General features: G+C 37.6%; 1 protein-coding gene across 10 annotated transcripts in view; it reads left to right on the top strand.

Moving 5' to 3' along the window:
• LOC137291729 (receptor-type tyrosine-protein phosphatase delta-like) overlaps positions 1–14571 on the top strand; it is a 415228-nt gene that overhangs the window by 141798 nt on the left and 258859 nt on the right. For all 10 annotated transcript variants that reach the window (XM_067823219.1, XM_067823205.1, XM_067823218.1 and 7 more), the window contains one exon: positions 953–1104. The gene's annotated coding sequence lies outside the window, so the exon portion shown is untranslated. The remainder of the gene's footprint in view (positions 1–952; positions 1105–14571) is intronic.

The raw sequence follows: 14571 nt of genomic DNA on the forward strand, positions 1-14571 counted from the left end.
ATCACTTCTGTCTTTTTTTCAGGGGATATGTTTGTCGGAGAAAGCTGAGAGAGCCCCACACTGAAATGCCTCGTAGTACACCCAATTGGAACATTGTCATCATTTGTATGTCATATATGTAAAATAGCATAACTTGAGATTGGAAGATGGAGCAGTAGGGTGGGTGTAGGAGTACCTTTGAGGGACAGTGGAAGAGCCTTGAGGTTCACTCCTAATGCCAAAGAATGAAGCCTATTTCTGGCGCCCTACTGTGATATCACTTGAATATTAAAAGCAGCTTAAAACTAATCTCATTCACTCATTCCAGTTGATTCTGGGTTTCACACAGTAGATGTTTTTAACTTGGTTCAGTGTGTGTCATCATATACCCTGATACATAGTTGTTAAGTTTACTTCTTGTCTTGATACGCCCTTATCATTTTGATTTCATCTGAATTACTGCCAATTTATTTTCTATACCATTTTCTGTTCACAAATAGACAAGAGCAACAAGAAAGTCTTTACTCATAAAACATCACCATTGAAGGGAGTCCATTTTACACTTCATGTTACATGATGCTGTATTTATGAGTCCTTTGCAAATAGTGATGCTGTTTTTTAAAAGTAAAGCAGATCCATGCACAATAGTTTTAATTTTTGGTTATATTTTCTCAAGATAGGAATCTCTTTCAGGGGTAATGTTTGGTTCATGCAACATACTATTATTTGAGGCATGTCAGCCATCTTGAGATTTGAAACCCACTGAATAGTTTCACCCATGAAAACAGGACTGTGTCAATACTTTAGCTGTTTTGTCTGTTTATTTGTAGTCGTGTGGAAAAGGTACTTAGTAAAATTGTTACCCAGCAGTTCATGGAGATCGCACCCATAGTGATGATGGTTTTCAGCTCAGTGATCGCAACTGCCACCATAAGTATGTCTGACCTTGACCCCATTGTCTCTGTGATTGCAGGTCCCACAATGGATTATAAAGGCTGATGCTGGCGTCATGTAAAGACTGGGCTGCAATGGAATTTGTATTAGGATAGTATACAACCCATCACTCTGTCCCTCCTCATCGGACTTACCTCCCCTTCAGCAGCTGTATGGTCACAACATACACAGGTATGTACCATTGTTTGTCAGTATTTATGAGGAAATCCAGGTAGGTACATTTGTTCGTCATTACATGTTAAGAAATCCTAATGGTTGGAGAAATCAAAATTTGTGATGCATCTCATTATCAGTGCATACTGATAAATTCGATACACCTATTTGTCGTGGCTGAGGGTTAACTTAGGGTTAATGCGGTCTCTCGTCACGCTGAAGACGGGAGTTCAACTTCCCATATGGGTACAATGTGTGAAGCCCATATCTGGTGACGTTGCTAAATAGTGTCAAAAGGGACATAAAATCATATTCACTCACTCTGTTGTAAAATCACGATTGATGCATCATCCAAATCGGTGGATGATTGTAATTCTTCAGTTACTGTTGTTTTGTAGTTTTTCAGTATTGACTTCATTTGAATTAATTGGAACATATAGAAACAACATCAAATACATGTACTTGATATGAGACACTGTCTGGCCTCTATTTCACTTTATTCTCTTAGTAATAAACAATGTGAAACACATTCATTGAGTTATCAACACACATAATTTGTGAACTTCTTTCCTAAAGGTAATCGTGGAGGGGTAGCCTTGTGGTTTATGTGTTCATGCCAAAAATCTGGGTTTGATTCCCTTCAAGAGTAAATCTCTGTCACTTACTCTTAAAGTTTATAACACTTTAGAACATGAGGGTTCAAAATCTTACCTTTCAAAATGAAACATTGTTCTTAATGTTTCTGTCATGTGGACCATTTCCTCAAGCATAGATTATTTTTAGTAATTGCAACATCACAACATTCGTCAGGCATAGATTATTTTAAGTAACTGCAACATCACAACTTTTCACATGTTAAAATATTGTGTGCCCTGTCTATTACTGTTGTTAATACGCTTGAGCTGAAAACAAAATTATACCCATGAATTATCCATCATTGTACGTTTTCATTTTAGAGCATATTTATTGCATGTGATGATATTTCTGTTTTGACCAGATGTACAGGATGCAGATACAGGATATTGTGGATGAAGGTGACCATGGAAACGCATGCTTGTTTGTTTTCATTGGTCAACTGTGTATATGTGAGCATGTGAATAATGATTGTGTTTGTGGCTGAGACAGAATTCAAGTTGATGTGATGTATATTTGTAATCTTTGCAGAATAAGAAAAGATGTAGACATAGAAATTTGGTGTTCCTTGTTTAAGAATGTTGAAATTATAATTAAGTTTTGCAAAAAATGTGCTTATCCCTTGCATCATGTAACTTCCAGTGAATATAAATTTTTCATAGAATAAATGATAGATTCTTGTCATTTCAACTTGGATTCCATTTTCAACGTGGCATTTCATGTATTGTTTTTTCTAACAGGCATTATTTTCAGAATTGTAGGATGGTTGGTATGGCTACACAGAAAAGGTAAGTCAGGAACTATGGGACATAGTTCCTCTTTTTTATCACCAAATAAAAAATGCAGACAAATCAATCTTAATACATGAAATGTACCAAAAAAAGGCACACACACAGGTTACTAAACTGAAAAAATGGACATTTTTAAATGACAGCAGTGGGCACAAATCCTGAGGCAATTTTTGTACAACTGTTAAATGTTTCAAGGTGATTTGAAAACAATGTGATGTAAGAGCCAAACCCAGACCCTTCAAAATGCATTCTCAGGAATTCACACGTTTTTCAAATGTTTGTCGTCATAGGAGCAGAAGCTTTGGAGGCAGATGTTCATCAAGTGTTACTTGCTGCTATGGTAGCAACGTCTCTGGAAATTTTCCTCAACCATTTGGCAAAAAGTGAGGTTCGCATATAGATCCCTTACAGTTAAGTGGCATAAGGGTGAAAGCTTCTCCAGGAATTCTGAGAGGCTTCCAAAAGGTGGCATAAGGTGGCAAGTTGAAGAGAAAACAGCCCATGAAACTTTTTTATGGAGTTATTTTTGGCAGTTTTACAATACACCCCATTGATAACTTGATGTATAGTCACTGCTCTCTGTCACATAACATTTGTAATGTCTCATGTTTTAGGGAATGGAAAACGTGAATGAATATGGCCAAAAATCAGTTGATGAGCTCGAGAAAATTGCTACAAGAGACTTTCATGATTTTGTGTCAGAACAAATTTTGACATGAATCTTCAGGTGTGTTTAGAAAACCTATCTTAAAAAGCATATCTTTGAAAGTTTCTATTGAAAGCATTGCTATTCTGTTTCAACTAGTGTCTATTCAAAATGAAGTTTTTCATTATTCTTTTTTTTTAGTCCATGAAAAAATGTGTGAGAACTTAACAAACAGGAATAAATGCTCTGTTTCCTTTAAATTGTTCAAGATCATATATTTGTACTTTCTTGTACTATTTCATGGACACCATTTACAAATTTGGTAACCTGTGTGTTCTTGCTTTGAAGGAATAATATCGGATGTGTCTAATGGCTATAAGTTGATCAAGGTTTGAATTGACCTTCAGTAACTAGAGCTTGTAAGAAACGAACAACTGGATCAAGGGATCTTGTGAGCTGACAGGATCAGGTGTTCCTGATTGATGAATATGTAGAGTACTTTCTTAGAGGAGCCGGTGGTATAGCCTCGAATTAAACATTCAGATTCGATTCCCCACATGGGTACAGTGTGCAAAGCCTGTGACATTGCTGGAATATTTCTAAAAGCAGCATAAAACTCATCCACTTCTGTACAGCAGTTGTCATCGGTTTGAATCCCGGGATTGCTGACCTGATTCCTTACATACTATTCTTGTATAACAGGAAGACTGCTGGGTTTGGCAGCAAACAGCACATGATCAGTCAGCCGTCACTGGTATTGAATTGAGAATGATAATTAATGGTTTTTGCCAAAGGTCAACTCAAGTCAGTACCAGTGTAGAAGAGGAACTGCTGTCTGCTTTTAGACAAGAAAAATTATACTGTGTGATGCAATTATCACTTTGACGACGTGTTGATGTATCGGTTTGAGTTCAGCACTTGTGCTGTCTGTCTATCCATCAACAGCCAAAGTTATCAGCTATGCCATGAAGTACCTATATGCTTTTGAGTGCAATCAGTACGCTGTTCTTCCAACAATGAGAGCGGTATTTACGATGAGCAAGACTGACTCAAGAAAACAAAAGTCTGACAATAGACATGTTCATTAGCAAGAACCATTATCAAACACATGCATGATTAATGACGCATCAGGCAGGAAGGACAAGTTTCACAGCCATGCAGTTTGAAAAATGTCAGATGGATGAAAATATCATTTGCCAATTTACATATGAAAAAAATGGTAGTTGTGCCTTTCTTGATGTTTCAGTGTTTGATCCGGTTTCTTGGTAACATAACTAAAGGACAGGAAGGTAATTTGTCCATTAAGCATAGCTGAACGGTAGAGATGAATCTAGTCTCTTCTTCTGGCTACCAAGGTCTGACATGATGACAGAAAACATGTGCATGAGAAGTGTTGCTTTCAATTTGTTGACTTTATATTGCTCCAAGAGCCTAATATAATTAGATGTGATTGTTTGTGACATTGTTCAAAATCTTTATCTTAGCACTAAGACCCCCCACACATTGACACTGGATGGCTTCATAGATCAGGCCCTAGTACAATTGTGTTTCTCTCAGTTTCATAAAATGAGGATTCCTTTTGCTCTTCTTTAACTTACCTTATATCAAATATGTTCATTTGAGAGACTTTGTTATTCTGAGGTGGGCTTCAAATCACTGGAGGCTCGCTGACTTGTTTGACACATGTCATCGGTTCCCAATTGGGCAGATCGATGCTCATGTTGTTGATCACTGGATTGTCTGGTCCAGACTCGATTATTTACAGACTGCTGCCATATAGCTGGAATATTGCTGAGTGTGGCATAAAACTAAACTCACTTACTCACTCACTGGATGATTCTGAAGATGTTTTTCGTTTTCTTTGAACCATGCATATATTATGCAATAGTTTTCATTTCCAGTTAAATCATTTCCTGATTTAGTTTGTTTATGTCCTAATTAGGGATGACCCATTGGAGGTTTATGTCAAAATTGTGTTGATGGCAAGAGTGATAGGATTGCATGACATTACATGCTGTAGTTGATGCTGAGGATGTAGCAGAACTAGGAATTCTGAAGGTTTGTTCTTTCTGTCTGTAAATTGATTTGATTTTAGAAGCTACTCTAGTCATGAACATTTTACTGGACTCTGAGTTCTAAATGCTAAATCGATAACAATTTGAGATGGATTTCATTCTGCTAAAATTGCTTTGCTGCTGTTTTTAGTCACCCTAAAAAGAGTCCTTCTATTGAGAGGATTGTGTTAGTACCATATCCAGTATTGCACTGTTTCAATTTTGTATCCTCATTGCCAAAATCTGAATATTAATTCAAAATGGAACACTTGGTTTTTTTTATTATTTATGTTTTTATTATTTTTTTTTTCAAGCTGTCATCATCAATAAATGCCCAACGGCAAAGAAATATAGCTCCCCATGAAAGCATTTAAAGAAAATGTATGAAAAAGGTCAATATAAAAGTTTAATAATTCCCTTGAGGCAAGCATACCATCACTGACCAAGCAATTACATGCTGTAACCTGGTGAGCAGACGGATTGAGCAGACGTAATATTGGTGGCCATTATTGAGAGTGGAGATTGTCTTCACCTGATGAAATCCTCTTCCCTCTAGTGATTTATTGTATCCGACAGCGACGGTTACTTCATTTCATGGTCATAACACCAAGCCATGGGCTGTGAAGATGGAGTTCTGGCTGAAACTGACGTAGTGCCACAGCCTCCGACTCCAGATGGAATATGTAATAATCATTGGAATATTTTCTGTCTACCTGTCAGGATTTTACTAGGCAGAACTGTTATGTGATGGGATGTCGTTTGGTGGAGTGAGGGAAGATGGATGATCTCCACAGGGCTGTAGAAACCAGGATTTACTGCTAATTTGATGATGCTTTGTTTTTGAAGTGAAGAGGAATTAATTCTTAAAATGGGTTGTTGAGGAGTGTTAGAAGAATAAATCTAGGTGTGATGCTGTACTTGGAAAGTTTGTTTCAGAAGAAAGGACTGGAACAAATCTGAATTTAAAGGTGGTATTTATGATCTAGGTTATTTAAAAGTGCAGTTGACTTTGGTTGTATTGGCTGAAAAATGCATTGGATGAATTTGGTATACTTTTGATGTTGTTTTTGAGTCAGAAGTCAAAATGGCAAAGTTGTGTTTTTCATAGTTGGACAAGATGTCCCATAGATTGTATAAATAAGTTATAGACAAGGATATCTTTCACAAAACCAACATTGATCCCACTGTGTTGTTAGTGTTAATGGTACATTTAACATCACTTAATGGCCCAATTTTTTAAACAGTGCTTAGATCTGTGATAACCTGAAGAATGGCTTCCATAAAAAATTATGTTGTTTTAATGCCACGCTCAACAATATTTCAGCAATGTGATTGTAGCCTGTATATTAAATAATTGAATCTAGACCCAACAATCCAGTTAATGATCCTTCAGAAAAGATTTTCTTCATCATAAGAGCATAGGGCCAGGGTTGTGGTACTGGGATTTATGAGACTCATGAAAAAAATCAAGCAAATGAAATTTCAAGGTATAATGATAATATCTTAAGATACAGAACAGGGCCCTTATTCTCGAAACGTACATAGCGCTAAGAATTCTTAACTTTGATCGTAACCAGTGTGTTAAGAATGGGCTTAAGACGTTTGTAGGGCTACGAAGGTTTCGAGAATAGCTAGCCTGGACACTACTTGATGACTTTTCAGGATCATCATGTATCTTGTTGGGACACTTTAGTTTGGTAATAAGGGGGTCCCTGGACCTCAGGACCATATGGGTACAGTGTGTGAAGCCCATTTCTGGTATCACCTGCCAATATTTTGTCAGAATGTTGCTGAATGTGGTGTAAGAATAGACTCACTTTGTCACTCACTTATTTTTGTACACATACTTTATTGAGCATGGTAGAACCCTGATGGTTCATTGTGATATATAGCTGAATGTGTGTCATTGTACATTATCCACCCTAACTTTCCCTGGCTCAGAGGATTTATAGGCTGTGATGTAATTCCTGGAATGTCTTTAACAAAATAATGCTGTCTTTCAGACAAGAAGAAAAGAGCGAAATCAAGAAAATGATCAAACAGCATTTTCAAAGTCTGAAATATTTAGTAAATTACAGCAGACTTAAACATTTTTCTCTGATAAACTGGGTAGTTCACTTCATTTGGTATTTCCAGCCCGTGTATTCTCAATGAATTGGTTATAACTCTACACTTTCTCTCCGATAAACTGAATAGTTCCCATCATCTGTTATTTCCCACCCATTTAATGTCTATAAATTGGTTAGAACTCTACACATTTTCTCTGATATACTGATGCTTTAAGTTCCACAGATATTTTTGTTTTGGCTCCTCGTACAGCCCTGATTTAGGGTGTTGAAGCAATTTGGCATTTGTCGGTTTAATATCAGTCCAAGTGCTTCTTTACCTGATAAAGCAATCAGTAAGGGAACTAGGACCAGCCATAGAGATAAGGTTAACGATGGAGGCAGAAACATATATGTTGATATTGGTCTTCTGAAAGTCAACTGCCACTGACATGAGCTGTAAGTGAGACAGTAACTGTCGGGTAGGTTGGCAGGAACCGTTTAACAGGGCATGGAAAGGCAGAAGAATAAACAATAGCTTCTGGATAGGTGCTGACCTGGGGCTGCAGCCCTGGCTGAGGAGGTGGAGGAGATCCTATCCCAGACTTCATTTCAGACAATGATTCTTTTACTTAATTTGTTCAGAGGCTCACGAGCATAAACTGGTTCTGCAGCCATTTCCTTCAGGAGGTATGGCATTGCATGCAGCAGACTGAAGTAGGTCTTGAATTGCTGTCCTGGAGTAGACTTCACATTCCTATGATCTTGCTAAATGCCAGGACTGGATTATACACTTCCAGGGACTGTCTAAGGGCTGGGACATTATTGAAAGGCTGTTTGTACTTTGATTTTTCTGTTACAAAGGGGCAGCAGGGTAGCCTAGTGGTAAAGTGTTAGCTTGTCATGATGACGACTTGAGTTTGATTCCCCACATGTGTACAATGTGTTTAGCCCATTTCTGGTATCTACTGCATGCCCCCTTTTGTGGAATATTGCCTATAATAATTTAAAATAAAATTCAGTCACTGCTACAGATAATAAGTTTTTTTATTCACCAGGACACAGTTTAAAGTTGTTGCTGACTTTACTCTTTTTGAGTTGTAGTGATTAAATGAAGATATAACTTACTTTTAACCAACAATGTATCTGTATTAAGGTAGGAACATTTACAATGCTAGATCTTCATATTCTGGACACTTGTTGGGAGTCAAACTCAGATGTCAATAATGAAATAGTTCTCTTCCCACCATGCTTTTAGATAGGAGAAACAAAGTTTACACTGTAACCAGATCAACCAGAACAAAAATTCTATAAGCATTGTAGTATGTTTTAGTGGTCATGTTGTAGTAACTATGATGGTCCTGATATTGAGGTGTACTGTATCTAAAGCAGGAGGGAACAAGATGTCAGAAAGTTGGTGAGCGGTGATAATAATTGCAGCAGCTGTCAGTCTGGGCAAAGGAGCTGTGTCATGGAACATTGACCTCTCACTCAGCTGGAGGAGATCCATGAAGTGTCAGTGCTTGTTCCGGCAAGTGTTCTGCAACAACCATGATTGTCCACAATATGCCAATGGCGTTTTCACAGAACAATGAAATGACCCATGTCAGAAAAGCCATGCTGTAAATTCTGTGGTGATATACTGCCAGAAATATCTATTTAATATGAGGAAAGGTCAATAATCTGGGCAGTGTTTATGAATCTGCAGGGGCCGTGGATTTTCAGATGTGTATGAAATATGGATTGTCCGGCCTCCCAGGAAAACTGAGCATTTGAAAGGAAAACAGGGGAGTGTGGAGATTGTTTGCCTTCCCTCCTAGCCAGAGAGCGTGTTTACTGAAGAATGGTACACGGTATTTCCCGCAGCATTGGGATGTGATTGGAAATGGAGGAGACCATTCTCAAAGACAGATCCTGCTGGAGGGTCACAATCACTATGTGAAAGAAGAGAGATTTTTCTGTATCAATACAGGCAGACAAATCTAGAAATGAGAGTAGGGTTGCTGCTTGTCCATTGCTGAGAGTTTTTCTCTTCGATTTTCTCTTACAATGTCCTCATATAGCTGTTACCAAAATATAGTACCATGTCTTTTAGCTGCTATCTACTCTTTTTTCGGTATTCCTGAAGATGTTAGTTAAAATCATACAGATCACTGATAATTATTGGTGATGGCGGTTCCTATTCCTTTCTGTGTTAGGTTTGTTATGTTTTGAGTTGTTATATGTTATAAGAGAGAGTTTAGTGTTGGAATATGCTACATAAGCTATTAAACTTTGAAGGTATGATACAGAATTTATCGAATAAGCAGTGTTCAGAAAAAGACAGGACTCCACCTTATTAACTGTTTGTCAGTTCATTTTGTAAAGGGTGTAATTTGAAATTCAATTTTTTGGGAACCAAAATTATTTGATTTATTAGTGTGAAAAATATTCTGTGTCAATATCAGTTTTATGTTTATAAAGAATACAATAACACTGCAACTGAGCAAAGCACACTCACTCACTCATTGAGTATGAATCAAACAATTTGTATGTTTGGGAAACAGGACACGTTTTAAACAGGGATAATACTCCAGCTACTTGAGAAGAGGAAGTACTTTAACTTTCTGAAGAGGTCATATGGCTAGACAACATTGTCTGATCACAAGTCTGTCTTGACCTTTCCAAATTATTCACTTCCCATATGAATGTATGACCAAGTTAAATGAAGCCGACTTGGGTTGGAAGACAATGAAAATAGTCTGTGTTGATATTACCCAAAAGGGAGTCAGTCTTTGAAAAGCCCAATTCTTCAGGGCAACCAACAGACAAGTGCATGGCACCAGAATTAATGGTCAGACAGTTACTTGTAATGTCGTTCCCAGTACTCATGACAGGATAATGCCCTACAGCGACAAGCTTGTCTTTTTCACAGCTGTTGAATATGGAACTGGGTGTATGAAGTACTTATGAGACTGTGTCTAAGCCCTTACCTGCCTTTAGGGTGGAATTGTTGTGTTGCTTTCACCAATAATACACCTGTTGGTGAATAATCGAGTCTCTACCAAGCAATACACTGTGATTGACATCAAGGACAGTGAGATATGTAATTTGAATACCATGACATGTATCAAACAAGTCAGCAAGCCTTTGGGTTTTTTTTGTTTTTGTTTTTGTTTTTTGTTTTTGTTTTTGTTTTCAGAATTTTGGGAGTTTTCTTCTTTTTTTTGGCTGTATCCATGGAAACCTGACTTGGTGCCAAATGTTTTTGATGGTTTTGTCTGGAGCTGAAAGTTTACATGCTAGGGTCATTAAACTTCATGCACATGTCAATCATTACCATAGATGTGCCTTTTGCTATTTTGAAGCTTTTCCGAATTTAGGGATTTTTGCTGTTTCCAAGGAAACATGACTTAGTGCAAAATATGTTTGATGGTTACCTGGCCACAGCTAATCACTGAAACCATAGATGCAAGATTCACCAAACTTAATACACAAGTTAATCATGACCCACAGATGTGCCATGTGCTGATTATTTGCAAAATGTGATTATTCGAAGTGTGATGTTAACTTTTCACTTGTCATGGTCTTTCTTCATGTCATATGTACCAATATGTGGTTTATTCTCTGCTTCTAGATGTGTTATTTCCTTGATGTTATCAACATGCAATTTAAGGTGACCTGGCAAAACTATTATCTAATATGTATACAAAGATTAGTGGATTCAAGGAGAAAGTTTTGTAGCTGCTGATCCTTGTCACATTATATATCAATATCAGTCATTTCCATGTCCCAAAGTGAGAAGCTGGGGTATGTGAGCAGTGCTCACTTCTACACTTGTGATCGTCTTTCCCTATAAGAATGATCTTCATGCCAAAAGAATCTATCCCATTCTGAGTTGATGAGAAGGGTCCATCCATCTGTTTGTCCCTGAATCAAATCATTTTCCCAATAACCTAGCCCTCCCTGTAGTGATGAAGCAAGTCTAGATTTTTTCTAGATTTTCCCAGGTTCAGGAATCTCCCGTCTCCTTGGGGCTCCTTTTCAATTGAAGTGGGTTTATTTGTTAAAATCAACATTATATATTCAGAGACATTAGTCTATGGCCCTCCTTCCATCCCTCGCTAACTCCTGATGTGACAAATATGTTGGCCTTTAAAACTAAGCCAGAGACTTTGCTTCCATGACAGTTATTCCATAATTTTACCCGACAAACTGTACGTAAAATGATGTTCCTAAACAGCCTCATAAAACTCTTGTAACATTTTTTGAGAAAGCCTCTTTGATTGACATCACAATCAATATTTATCTGCAGAAATTCACTGGTAGAATGTTTCCCAGCTTCCTTGACATTCATTCACCGGGGACATGTCGCACTTCAATTTTTTTACCATGGGTGTCACACAAGTATGTAGAGAATATCCTTTCTGATTAGTCTGCTCGCGCTGATATTGTTGTGGAACTAGTTTTTAGCCTGAATTGCGCCTGATTCTGTGGCAGTGTTGTTTTGTCACTTTTTGACAGACAAACTTGATAGGCAGTTGTACTTTGTATTAAATGTTCATGTGTTTTGTTCTCTTCATCTTGCTTATCCATGGTTGTCATCAAAGTGGTTAAATAATTTTTTTTTTTAGACTCCATGGAAATGTTTCTCAACATCTTAAGTGAAACATACCGTTTTGCTCTGTGCTTTTCTTTTTACATCAAATGAATCTGTTGCTAATTAATAATGTTCCAAGGTGCGGACATTTATGTTTGTATTTCTACATTTGATTTTTCTGGGTGGTCAAGGGCCCATAATTTGCTGGACTGCTTGCAGGTTAGATTCAAGTAATCATGTAACAGTTACTATCTGAAAAGAACACATTTACAGAAAATAAAAATTTTTGAATTAAAACGCTGAAGACCTGGGTTCAATTCCTCACATGGACGTCTATTAGCATTGTCGACCCCACTGTAATATTGATGGGCTATTGCTAAAAGCGATGCAAAACCCAACTCACTCACTCATTGTACAGTGAATCTAGAAGTATATGGGTTTGATTCCTATTGTGTTCTGACTGAGCATAGGGGTAGCCAGATGATTAATATGTTCGCTTGTCATGCTGAGGGTCCAGGTTCAATTCCCCACTTGGGTACACTGTGTGAAGCCTATTTCTGCTGTCCCCTGCCGTGGTATTGCCAGAATATTGCTAAAAAAGACATATAAATAAACTTGATCATCAGAACAACCTACTGTACCACCTGCATTTCCTCTGAAGTTGACGAGGTGTGACATAACAGGAACATTGGTGAAGGCTATCTTGGTACCAACTTGCACCTTCACTCAATGGCTCCTTGATAGATTATTCAATGTGCTTTCATAACGTAGACTGATTCATTTCCAGGATTCTCCATAGCTCCTGCATGCCGGATACAATTTTAACGTTCATTGTCTGATTCGTTGAATTTCCATCATCAATCCTGTCAACATGCCGGATACAATTTTAACGTTCATTGTCTGATTCGTTGAATTTCCATCATCAATCCTGTCAACATGCCACATACAATTTTAACGTTCATTGTCTGATTCGTTGAATTTCCATCATCAATCCTGTCCTCCCATCAGAGGAATAGCTGCACATGGTGGCCAAATGGTTGTTTGGCTATACAAAGAATATTAATAGGGTTAGGTCAGTTCATTGCAGTGGGTTCATTGACAATGAAAAATGTTAGAATGTGAGAATCGCTGAACAATTCAATTCTTTGTCTACAGAGTTCCCTATCATGACCATATTTCCTTCACCACCTTTGAAGTCTGTAGAATGTGCTTCATGCTCTTGAAACAAAAAACTGTGTTTCCGTTCGAATTCTGGTTTCCTTCCTCCAAGCATTGTAAAACTTGAATCAAAATCACAGTCTATGTAGGTCACTATCTCAATGTCGAGATCCAAGAGAGAGGACGATTCAAATGTTTAAGTCTTAACATCATATATAACATTTCTGTTCCTCTCTCCTTGTTTCCAAGATCTGAAACATGTCTTTTTTAATAATACTGAAGAAGTATGTTTGTTGATATTGGGCTCGGGAGTATTCATATTCTTATGAGTGTGTTTATTTCTAGACATTTACAGGATGGGAATAGACGTTAAGATACTGCATCTTTTACCGTAATTAGGATTTCCAAATGTTGGTTTCAGCACACTGATATATTTCGCTGTTACTGTAGGGAATGTTTTTCATCATAACGGTGTACATGTTCTCTCGTAGGTGCTAGTATACAGCTGATTGGGAAAGTGGGTGGACATGGAGTGAGTGAGTCAGTATAGTTTTATGCATCTTTTACCGTAATTAGGATTTCCAAATGTTGGTTTCAGCACACTGATATATTTAGCTGTTACTGTAGGGAATGTTTTTCATCATAACGGTGTACATGTTCTCTCATAGGTGCTAGTATACAGCTGATTGGGAAAGTGGGTGGACATGGAGTGAGTGAGTCAGTATAGTTTTATGCTGCTTATAGTAATATTCCACCAATATCACAGCAGGGGACATCAGAAAAGTGCTTCACACATTGTACCCGTGTAGGGAATCAAATTCTGATCTTCATTATGACGAGCAGACAACATAACCGTTATAAAAAAAACCTAATACACATGTATATACATTTTTAACATGACCCAGTTGCATAGATGCTGTGGATCACTGGATTGTCTGGTCCAGACTCTAGTATTTACAGACTGTGGCCATATAGCTGGAATATTGCTGTGCCGCATAAAGCTAAACTCCCTCACTCACTCAGTTGAACATAACATGAAACTAAATATGGCCTCACCCCTTCCCAAGTAGCAGAGGGTTGATTTGACATTTCTCATGTGAAAAATGATACAGAAGTTGAATCCAAACGATATCAGAAAGCCAGTGGATTGAAACAGTGTTGCCACCATAACTCTGTACCTAAGACACACAGTGGAATGTCGAGAAAGAGAAACAGGTTGGCTTGTGGATCACATTTCAGTGATTATGAAGACTAAATCTGTTTGTCTCAACTTCTTGGTAAGGCTTTTTGAATGCCTTTGAACTTATGATGATAAATATATTGATGAATACTTAATAATTAGAATCAATGTAAGACCTGTATCCTGTGCTGTTGGTCCCAGTTCATTTGTTTTAAGTTGCAGTTCAGATACTCTTTGTCCTAGTTCAGGTACTGGGAATTCTTCAAATACTGTGGTTCTAGTTCCGATTATTGTTTGCTCTAATTCAGATAATGTGGATACCAGTTCAGTTCCTATTTAATGTAATGTGAATCTTCCTTCATACACTGTAGGTTCCAGTTCAGATAATGTTGGTCCAAG

Source organism: Haliotis asinina, chromosome 7, assembly GCF_037392515.1.
Source record: "Haliotis asinina isolate JCU_RB_2024 chromosome 7, JCU_Hal_asi_v2, whole genome shotgun sequence".
NCBI lineage: Eukaryota > Metazoa > Mollusca > Gastropoda > Lepetellida > Haliotidae > Haliotis > Haliotis asinina.